The sequence below is a fragment of the Gopherus flavomarginatus genome, unplaced genomic scaffold, assembly GCF_025201925.1.
Source record: "Gopherus flavomarginatus isolate rGopFla2 unplaced genomic scaffold, rGopFla2.mat.asm mat_scaffold_35_arrow_ctg1, whole genome shotgun sequence".
NCBI lineage: Eukaryota > Metazoa > Chordata > Testudines > Testudinidae > Gopherus > Gopherus flavomarginatus.
Genome location: NW_026115064.1, coordinates 2,766,344 through 2,777,045, shown reverse-complemented (window position 1 = coordinate 2,777,045; position 10,702 = coordinate 2,766,344).

The window sequence follows — 10,702 nt, the reverse complement described above, 5'->3', positions numbered from 1 at the left end:
AGGAGTAGCACATTGCTATGGGGAGGGATTTAATACACCGCCCCCCCCCGCCTGGCCCGGGGTCCGCCCCTCCCCCCCACACGACGGCCGGGCCCCGGCCCCCCCATCCCAGCGGGGCGGGCGGGCGGATCCTCCTGCAGCTCCACTGGGGCCGAGGCGCCTTCAAGGCTTCTCCCAGGCTCCCTGGGGCAGAGTCACTTTCCTGCCCCCCAGCGCCTCTCATTCCCCGGGGGCTCCGGGTCACAATGTCCCACCGCCCTTCCCCCGCCTGCAGCTCCGGCTTCTCCCCTCCCGCCCCCGCCAGCCACACCAAGGGGAACCCCCGGGCCCCAGTCTCTGTCCCCACCTGGATCCCAGCGGGGCCGGGGGCAGATCCTGGCTGCAGCTGAGAACAGCGGCTCCGCTCCGGCTCGGGCAGCTCCAGCGCTGCTGGCAGCACGTGGAGAACCAGGAAGCAGCTGTTCAGCCCGGGCTCCGCGTCACAATGTGCCAGAGCCCCGCCCCAGGAGCTGCCCAGGACTGCTCCGCCCCGGGCTGTGCCAGAGCCCCGCCCCCAGGAGCTGCCCCTGCCCATGGGCTGTGCCAGAGCCCCAGCCCCCAGGAGCTGCTCCGCCCCCTGGCTGTGCCATGAGCCCCGCCCCCAGGAGCTGCTCCGCCCCAGCTCTGTGCTGGAGCCCCGCCCCAGGAGCTGCCCCGCCCCAGCTCTGTGCTGGAGCCCCGCCCCGAGGAGCTGCCCTGCCCCCGAGCTGAGCCAGAGCCCCGCCCCCAGGAGCTGCCCGCACCTGGGATGTGTCAGAGCCCCGCCCCCTGGAATTTCCCCATGTTGGGTCTCTGAGCTTTGTTCTCCTGCCGCCTTCTTCCCAGCACCCCCTGCTCCCTTCCTGTGTCTGCAAACACCCCCCCTCCCCCGGGGCCGGCTGCAGTGCTCGCTGAGGCTGACTCCAGTGGCTGAAGTTGCCTCCATCTCTGCTTCACCTGGAGGGGGAGAGACAAAGAGAGGAGATGGTCCCAGGGTGTGAAACCAGAATCAGGGGGCAAGGAAAGAAGGACTGTTTGGAAAGGTGGGTTTTTTTGTGGGGGGGGGTGAGCCAGAGGGATTCAGAAGAAGTTGGGCAGCAGAGGCTCAGGGAAATTGAGGGGAACCTCCTGGGTGTCTCAGTGTTGCCCAGGGTTTGTACAGCACCTTGCATAATATGGGGTCTGATCTCAGTCATGGTCTGTGCAGCACCTGGGAGCCCTGATGTCTGTTTCCTGATCACAGGCTCTGGGAATGGAGAGAGGGAAACCTCAGCACCTGAAGGTTAATGCAGCCCTGTGTGCAACCCCTGCTAGGGTGATCCGACAGCAAATGTGAAAAATTGGGATGGGGGTGGGGTTAATAGGCACCTATATAAGAAAAAGACCCAAAAATCGGGACATCTAGTCATGCTAGTCCCTGCTGTTCTCATAAGGGGTCGGCTTAGAGAGGGTTTGGCTACACTTGCAGCTGTCCAGCGCTGGGAGTTAAAGCTGTCTTCCTACAGCTGTTTAGGGAAAGCGCTGCAGTGTGGACACACTGACAGCTACCAGCACTCTGTCATGGCCACATTTGCAGCGCTGTTGGGAGTGGTGCATTATGGGCAGCTATCCCAGCATTCAAGTGGCTGCAATGTGCTTTTCAAAAGAGGAGGGTGGGGTGGAGTGTGACACGGAGCGTGGGGGAGACAGAGCGAGTGGATTTTTGGAGCTGACACTGTGTCAGCTCCCTGCCTGGCAAGTTCAAGCCTCCTCCCCCACCCCTCTCTCATTCACTAAATGCAAATAGCCGCCTTTGTTCTTTTCCTCACAGACCAGATAAGCCGCTGATCCAAAACAGACCCCCCCTCCCCCGTGCCCACCCGGCTGCTTCTCTCCTCAAGCAAACACCAGCTGTGGGTGTTCCAAAGGGATCCCCCTGCCTCTGCTCATTCACTGCAAACAGTAACTGTGTTTGGTTTTTAGATAAGCAGCTCCGGGAGCCTTGAGCTCACAACAAAACAAACAGAGGCATCACACCAAAACAAAGAGCGTTATCTCTACTTAAAAGCATTATGGGAAGGTTCCGGAGGTCAGTGACAGCGTAGTAAGATTAATCACTGTTTACACTGGCACCCCAGCGCTGCATCACCAGCTCTGTTCTCTTTATTCCTCTCGTCGAGGTGGAGCACATGCAGCACTGTAGCCAGGGAGATACAGCGCTGTATGTGCCTTGCCAGTGTGGACGGGGAGTAAGTTACAGCGCTGTAAAGCCACCACCTGCACTGTAACTCTCCAGTGTAGCCAAGGCCTGAGTTGTAGTAATAATAGCAGCCAAGAATCCGGTGGCACCTTCTAGACTAACAGACGTATTGGAGCATGAGCTGTCGTGGGTGAATACCCACTTCGTCAGATGCAACAATAGTCCCATATGGGCTAGTGGTCAGGATTCCTGGTTTTCACCCAGGTGGCCTGGGTTCAACTTCTGGTGTGGGAAGAGTGCAGAGCTTTTGCCCAGAGTGGAGGCAGGAAATGAAAGGAACAGGAAGGGATCCTGCCAGCAGTGGAGTTAGACAGTGTAGGGAGGGGACCCCAGAAGTGGGGGTGGGGCAGTGGTTTGGGGGGAGATGAGGGAAGGATCCCAGCAGTGCGGGAAGTTGACAACCTGGAGAGCACAGGCCTGGAATGGGGACCTGGAAGAGTGAATGTGTCCCTCTAAACCCATCAACTGCAGACTAGGCAGGCTTGGAAGAATTGTGTATTTGTTGGTAAATGTCAATTTCTGTGTAAACACACAACCCAATGGCAAAATATTTCCATCAATAATCATCAAAATTGACAGATGGGCAAAGTAAGAAACATGCTGCTTGAGAACTTATCATGTTGTAGGAGCAGCAGTGATCTGTATGCTCTGTATAACCTGTATGCTCAAAAGGTCTGTTAAACTCCCCCAGCTTGTGTCCTTTCCCGCTTTGAATGCCTGTGAAGTGGCTTTCCCACTCTCCTTTGTACCTCCAGTGAATGCCCTTCACCCGGCCCATCTGGCCAGTGGTTCGCTGTGTTACATTCTATTGCACCTCAGGGAGACTGATCTTCATCGCACCGTCCATCGCTGCGCTGTGGGACACTTACCTTAAAGGATCCTGACATCTCCACTGCCAGGCCTGTCCTGGGAGCGTGAGTATGAGTGTGACACCCTCCCCCATCCCTTCTTTTGAGCTTAGCTATCAAGCTAATAAATGTGCTGCTTTCTGCCAAACTCTGGGGGGGAGGGGCATTATTAGTCCTCTCTAAGCTTACTAACTGACCCAATTTTGGGTAACACAAGCAACATTGTTTGATCTGTTATTGTACCAAAGGGGGAGATGGTTGTCTATAAAGGAGGGTGAAGACTAAATGCCTCTGATGAGAATGGGATTTGAACCCATGCAGGCAGAGCATAATGGGGTAGCAGTCCATCACCTTAACCACTCGGTCACCTCATCTGAGCTGTCAAAAAACGGACAGGAGGAGAAATCTAAGGCCGGCAGAGATAGGGACACTAAGGAGTTTTTAAATACTAAGCGAAAGCAGGGTCTGAATGAGCTCCCCTCTCTCACCTAGTGAGGAGCTGGGGAAAGACTTCAGGAACAGACCGTGTTTGCATAGACACACCTACTCTGCCTAGCTATGCAGCATGATGGGGCCGCTTCCCCAAAATGACCAGTTTGGGATGGTCTTGGGTTACAAATGACTTTAGGATTGAGTGGAATGAAATGTTATTCTCCTTCCTGTATGAGTGAAGGGCAGCAGAACATACCTAGTCCGTCCTGATGGAGGGGTAGGTGAGTGAGGAATAGCTTTTATTGGACTGCAGAGAAGTGATTGAGGACGTCACCCTAAACCAGTGGTCCCCAAACATTTCACATTGTGCCCTCTTAGCCATGGCTGTGGCCCCTCGGAAGCCACGGTCAAGAACCGGGGCTGGGAGGAGTGGGGCTGTTGCTTGCTGGGGTGAGGGGTGCGGACAGGGGTAAAGGGGTCGACGCCGGGCTGGGAGCCAGAGTCTCAGGCTGAGGGTGGGGTTGGGGAAGAGCTGTGGCAGAGTGGTGCTCCCTCCCTGCCCTCTATGTGGGCTGGCTCAGGTCCTGAGGTGCCCCCATGAATGTTCCTCTGTGTCCCCCTAGGAGTCGCACCCCACATTATGGGGACCACTGAACCCTACTCGCTAAGCCGGGGCTAGTGATGCCAAACCCCCGGGAAAGGGAGAACAAGTGTGGGGGCCCCAGCACCAGAACCATGCCCCTACCTTCTGTCTGTGGCTCTACCCCCTTCCACCCATGGCCCCATCCACTGTCACTTCTGTTCCACCCCTTCCCCCACCAGCCCCACCCTATCACTCCTTTACCCCTGCCCCGCTGTGGCCCTGAGACCAGAGAAGCTCTGTGCCCCTGCTGCAGCCCCCGGGCTGTAGCAGGGAGTGGGAGCTCCTCCAGCCCTGGGGCTGACATAGGGGAGACTTTTCCAGGGGGACCTAACTTGGCCAGGGCCCCTGATCATGGGCCCCACTGTCCCCTTGGCAGTGCAAGGTTTGGGGAGGCTGAGCCCCCTTGTCATAAACAGATAGCTAAGGGTTAATGTTCTTTTACCTATAAAGGGGTAACACCAGTAACCTAAAACACCTGACCAGAGGACCAATCAGGAAACAAGACTTTTTCAAATCTGGGTGGAGGGAAGTTTGTGTGTGAGTTCTTTGTTCTTTGTCTTGTGTCTGTGGCGTCTCGGCTATGAGAGTGATTTTTCTATCTCCTGCCTTTCTAATCTTCTGTTTCCAAGTTGTAAGTACAAAGATAATAAGACAATAAGTTTATATTGGTTTTTTTTTGTATTTACATGTGTGTAGTTGCTGGAATGTTTAAATTGTATTCTTTTTGGATAAGGCTGTTTATTCATTTTTTTCTTTTAAGCAAATAACCCTGTATTTGTCACCTTAATACAGAGAGACCATTTTTATGTCCTTTTCTTTCTTTTTATATAAAGCTTTCTTTTTAAGACCTGTTGGATTTTTTCTTTAGTGGGGACTCCAGGGAATTGAGTCTGCAGCTCACCAGGGAATTGGTGGGAGGAAGAAGTCAGGGGGAAAATCTCGTTGTGTTAGATTTACTAGCCTGACTTTGCATACCCTCTGGGTAAGGGGGAAGAGAGATTAGCTATCTTGGTACTTCTATTTCCAGGACTGGAAACAGGGAGGGGGGAGTCCCTCTGTTTAGATTCACGGAGCTTGCTTCTGTATATCTCTCCAGGAACCCAGGGAGGGAACACCTGGAGGGGAGGAGGGGGAAGGGAAATGGTTTATTCCCCTTTGTTGTGAGACTCAAGGCATCTGAGTCTGGGGGTCCCCCGGGGAAGGTTTTGGGGAGACCACAGCGAGCCAGGCACTGTATAAATCCCTGGCTGGTGGCAGCTTTACCAGGTCCAAGCTGGTAACTAAGCTTGGAGGTTTTCATGCTAACACCCATATTTTGGACGCTAAGGTCCAAATCTGGGAAAAAATGTTATGACACCCCTCCCCCCTGAGCCTCCATTACGAGCCGCCCAGGCTACCACTGCTCAGTGTGTGGCCAGTCTCTGTGTTTTCTGCTGCTCGTTCTGGGGAGCCTGGCCGGCCTTAGGGGTGGTGCCCCCCGATAGCCGCCCAGGGCTCCAGGGGTCAAAGGGCACCGTGTGGCAGTGCAAAGGTGCTCACTGCTCTCCCCTGCCCCAATGCTCCTCCATGGGTCCATAGAGGTTTGAGGGGAGTAAGGAGCAACCCTATGTGCTCCATGCGTCCTGGTCACTTTTCCCACTTGGGCTGTGCTGTGAGGGGAGCATCAGAAGCTGCTGCTCTCTGCCCTCCCGCTATGCAGCCCGGCTGAGGAAAGTGACCTGGATGCAGGGAGCTCGGATGATCTCACTTCTTGCCCCCACATCCCACAGCCCCTAGGGGTGCCCAGATGAGCAGCGTTCCAGGGAGGAGTGGGGGGCAGCAATGCCAGCTGCTCCATGCACACAGGTCAGTCTCCCCATGTGGGTGCAGGAGGGGGTGCAAGGGTTTCTGTGATGCCTATTCTATCAATATCGTCACTCAATACCAGGCACTCAAATTCACCAGTCTTAGTACTTAGACGTTTAGCGTTTGTATTTAAGCACTTCTAAAATGTGTCCCATTTTAGCTGTCTGCTATTACATGATGTAATTGAGGGAGACTCTTTCATTTCACTGTTTCTCATCAGAACCTACCTGTACATTATCATCTTCCATCCTCTCCACCTTACTAGGCTATAGAGAATCCCTGTGAATAGTTCCTCTCCTAACGGATGTCTCTGTCTGAACCCTGTGCTCCTCAGCGCCTGTCGGCTTTCCCCAGCTCTGAGGCTGTGTCTACACCGCGCACCTTACCACGGTGCAGCTGTGCCACTCTAACCATGCCATTGTAAGGTGCGCTGTGTGGCCGTCCTTATCGCTGAGAGAGAGCTTCCCCGGCAACAAAGCCAAACTACCTCCAATGAGGGGCAGGAGCTTTGTCACCGGGAGCACAGCTCCACCTATGATGCGCTGTTCACACTGCCGCTTTTCATGGCTCAAATTTTGGCATTCGGGGAGTGTTTTTTCTCACCGCAGAGAGACAAAATTTTTAGCAACAAAAGCCGAAATTAAAAAAAACTCCTCTGCAACCTATTTAATTTTACCTTTATACAACCTTTATACTGCCTCCAGTTCTGGTATCCTCATTTGAAAAAGATGTTGTGAAATTGGAGCTAGGGCAGCAAAGAGCCACCAAATGTTCTGAGGGCTGGAGAAAAATGCCTTCCAGTGAGCTATTGAAAGAGCTCAACCTGTTTAGCTTATCAAAAGAAGATTGAAAGGTGATTTCATTGAAATGTTGAAGGGCCTTAATGGAGAGAAAAGATTGGGTATTTACGGGCTCTTGAATGGAGCAGAGAAAGGCATAACAAGACCCAATGGCTGGAAAGTGAAAAGAGACAAATTCATATTACAACTGAGGCACAATAGTCAACAGCGAGGATGATTCACCACAGGAGCAAGCTACCAAGGAAAGTGGTGGATTCACCATCTCCTGATGTCATTTAATGAAGACTAGATGCCTTTCTGGAATGTGTTTGCCCCCAAAGTAGCTGTTATGTCATACAGGAGGCCTGTGATATGCAGGTTAGATGCTCTAATGGTGTCTTCTGACCATGAAGTCGACTAATTTCTGAAAAACTGAGTGTAGCATTGGGAGCAGCGTCTGATGTTTTCCTGTCTAGCCGGCTTGCTGCCTAGAACGAACGCTCCTTGAGTGGGGTGATCCACAGGGAGTAGCTCAAACCTCCAAAGTGCCTGGCCAGGGGCAGGACATTAGCCCAGCAAGGGAGGGGTGTGGCAGTGACATCACAAAGGCCTTTTGCAGGACCTCAGACTATTGGTCAAAGGTGGTGGGGAGGTGGTGACCTCACAGAGAGATGCTGACATCAGCCAGGCAGGACAGGGGCGAGGGGCCAGGGAAACCTCAGAGACCTCTGTGGCTTTGCTTCAGCACGTTTCCTTCTCCAGGTCTCTCTTTGAGGACTGAGAGATTATTTGGGGTCATGGACGTGAGCGCCAGGAGGAACCTCTTTCGAGTTTCCTCCTTCCCTTGTAGTGATTTTACTAGAAAACAGCCGTCCCTGTTTAGAAGGTAAGAGCCTCCTGGAGGTTTGAAACCTGTTCAGTCTGATCTATCTGGTGACAAGTGAATTCTAGGCATGGAAAACACGAGCTTAAGGAGGCAGAATTTTATTGCGCACCTGGGATTTTGTCCCTTAGAATCGCTGGGGACATTAGGGTTTGTCCTTTTTGTTTCACCTCTTCCTCCATCCCTCCCTCCTCTTCTTCTCTTGCTTCTTTTGTCCTTTCTCCTGTTCCCTTCCCAACAACAGGACGGAGGTGTGTGTGTGTGTGTTGCAGGGAAGTCCTCTGCAGCTCCCACTATGGAAGGTCCACCCAAAAATGTGGGACTGAAATAGTGCTCGGGCAGTGATCCCCACCGGTGACCTGGGCCATCCTTTGGGCTCTCTGGTGAGAACCCTCAGCCTCCCGTCCTCCGTCTCTACCCTGATTGGTTGAGCAGGGGGATATTGACAGGGAGGAGACTCAGGTCCTTGTTGTTCTCTTTTAAGATCAAGTAAATAAGTCAGAACCAGTTCTATCTTTGATTAATTTTGCTGCTTCTCTGCATTAATTGTCTCTGAGCAGTTGATGATTCCCTCTAACATTGCAGTTCTCCTCAAATACTTGCTGAATAATTACTGTCACTGTTGTTGGTCTGGAGCTCATCTGAGAGCACAGTATTCAGGTCATTCAATGTCTGAAATTCAAGATCCGATGGTTTGTTTGAAAATCAGGGCTCTTCGGTCCTATTCCCAACACTGCCTCTGACGGGCTGTGTGACCTAAGACAAGTCAATTCTCCTTTCTCAGCCTGAGCTTCTCCCTCTTTCAAGTAGGGATAATAATGATCCGCTCTTACCTACCTCATGGTGGGTGAAGGATGCGGATCCATTTGGGAGTGTCACTAGAAGTAGTGCATAATATGAAGTTTCCCATCATGTTTACTCAGAGCAGATTATGACATAATAGATTAGCTGACACAGGTGTCTGAGAACCACACAAACCCCTAAGCTCCTCGGGACACATCCAGCCTGGATGTATCTGAGCCCCCAGTGAACCGCCTAATCTCCTCGGGACACCGACAGCCTGTACCTAGGTATCTGTGCCCCCCACAAACCCCCTATACCCCCAGGACCCATCCAGACTAGATGTAGGTATCTGTACCCCCACAGCCTCCCTGGGACTCCTACAGCCTGGAGGTTTGTATCTGTGCCCCTCATGAAACCCCAATCCCCCTGTCCCCTCCAGACTGGACATAAATATCTGTGCACCCCACGAACCCATAAGCACCTGTAGGGACGCCTACAGCATGGACTTAGGTATCTGGGGCCCCCCAAAACCCCCTAAGCCCACCAGGACCCCTATAGCCTAGAGATAAGCATCTGTGCTCCCTGAACCCCATAAGCCCCCCCTGGACCCATCCAGCCTGGACTTAGGTATCTGTGCCCCACATGAACCCGCTAAGCCCCCCAGGGACCCTCCAGCCTGGATGGAAGTATCTGTGCCCCCACAACCCCTAAGTGCCAAGAAACCCCTCCAGCCTGGAGGTAGTTATCTGTGCCCACCAGAAATCGCTTTAGCCCCCCCAGGGACCCTCCAGCCTGGATGCAGATATCTGTGCCCAACACAAACGGCGTAAACCCCCCCTGGGAACCCTCCAGCCTGAACCTAGGTATCCGTGCCCCCCAACACACTAATTCCCCTGGGAAGACCTATTGCCTGGAAGTAGTATCTCTGCCCCCCACAAACCCCTAAGCCTCCCAGGGACCCCTACAGCCTAGACGTAGGTATCTCTGCCACCCAGAAAACCCCTAATCCACCCAGGGACCCTCAGCATGGACCTAGGTATCTGTGCCCCCCAGGAAACTCCCTAAACCCCCCGGGAACCACTCCAACCTGGACATAGATATCTGTGCCTCCCAAAAAACCCTAAGCCCCCCGGGACCCCTAGAGTATGGAGATAGGTATCTCTGCCATCCGCAAAAACCAATAGTCCTCTCCGGAACCTCTCCAACCTGGATGTACATATTTGTGCCCCTCCAACAAACCCCTAAGCCCCCCGGGACCCTCCAGCCTGGACGTAGGTATCTGTGTCTCCTACAGTACCACTAAGCCCCCCCCAGGACATACATAGATATCTGTGCCCCTCACCAAGTCCCTCTACCCCCACGGATCACTGTGCTCACCACAACCCCCTAGCATCCAGGGATCCCTTCAGCCTAGACGTAGATATTGTTGTCCTCCAGGAAGCCTTTAATCCCCACCAGGACCTCTACAGCCTGGACGCAAGTACCTATGCCCCTCACAACCCCCATAACTCTCCCAGGGTCCCGCCCATACTGGATGTAGGTATCTGTGACCCTACGAACCCCAGTAAGCCCTCGAGGGATCTCTACAGCCTCCACGTAGGTGCGATGCTCTGTGCATTACCCTGTGTGGCCACATGGTGTCACTGTTGCTCCATGCAGGAAATGCTCTGTGTATTACCCTGCGTGGCCACACTGTGCCACTGTTGCTCCATGGGCGAAATGCTCTGGGCATTACTGTGATGGAGTGGGGACTGTCTGTGTGGGGGATGGGAGAGCAGGGGGTGACTTTAGGTGAGGGACAGGACCTAAGCCTGTAACTCGAGCTAGGCAGGGCTGAGAGAGTGAGCACCTTTGCCCGGGAAGCTGGACACAGGAAGGGGTCGGCTGGAGGGAGTTAGTTCAGTTTTGGTTTGGAGCTGGGTAGTTGGAATTCAGAGAATCCCAAACTGGGAACTAAGCTTCCTGAACCCCCAGAAGGGCTCGAATGACGGGTCCTGGTTGTGCCCAAAAGCCCTGCTGTATCCTTCGTTCCTGTTGGCCAAAAAACCCCTCTGTTTTACTGGCTGGCTGAGTCACTGTGTGTCCCTGGAAGAGGGGTGCAGGGCCAGATTCCACCACACTCCATGACACCCCCTAAGCCCCTCTGGGACCCCTGCAGCTGGACGTAGGTATCTGTGCCCCCCACCAAACCCCTGAGCCCCCTACAGCCTGGACCTAGATCTCTGTGCCCCC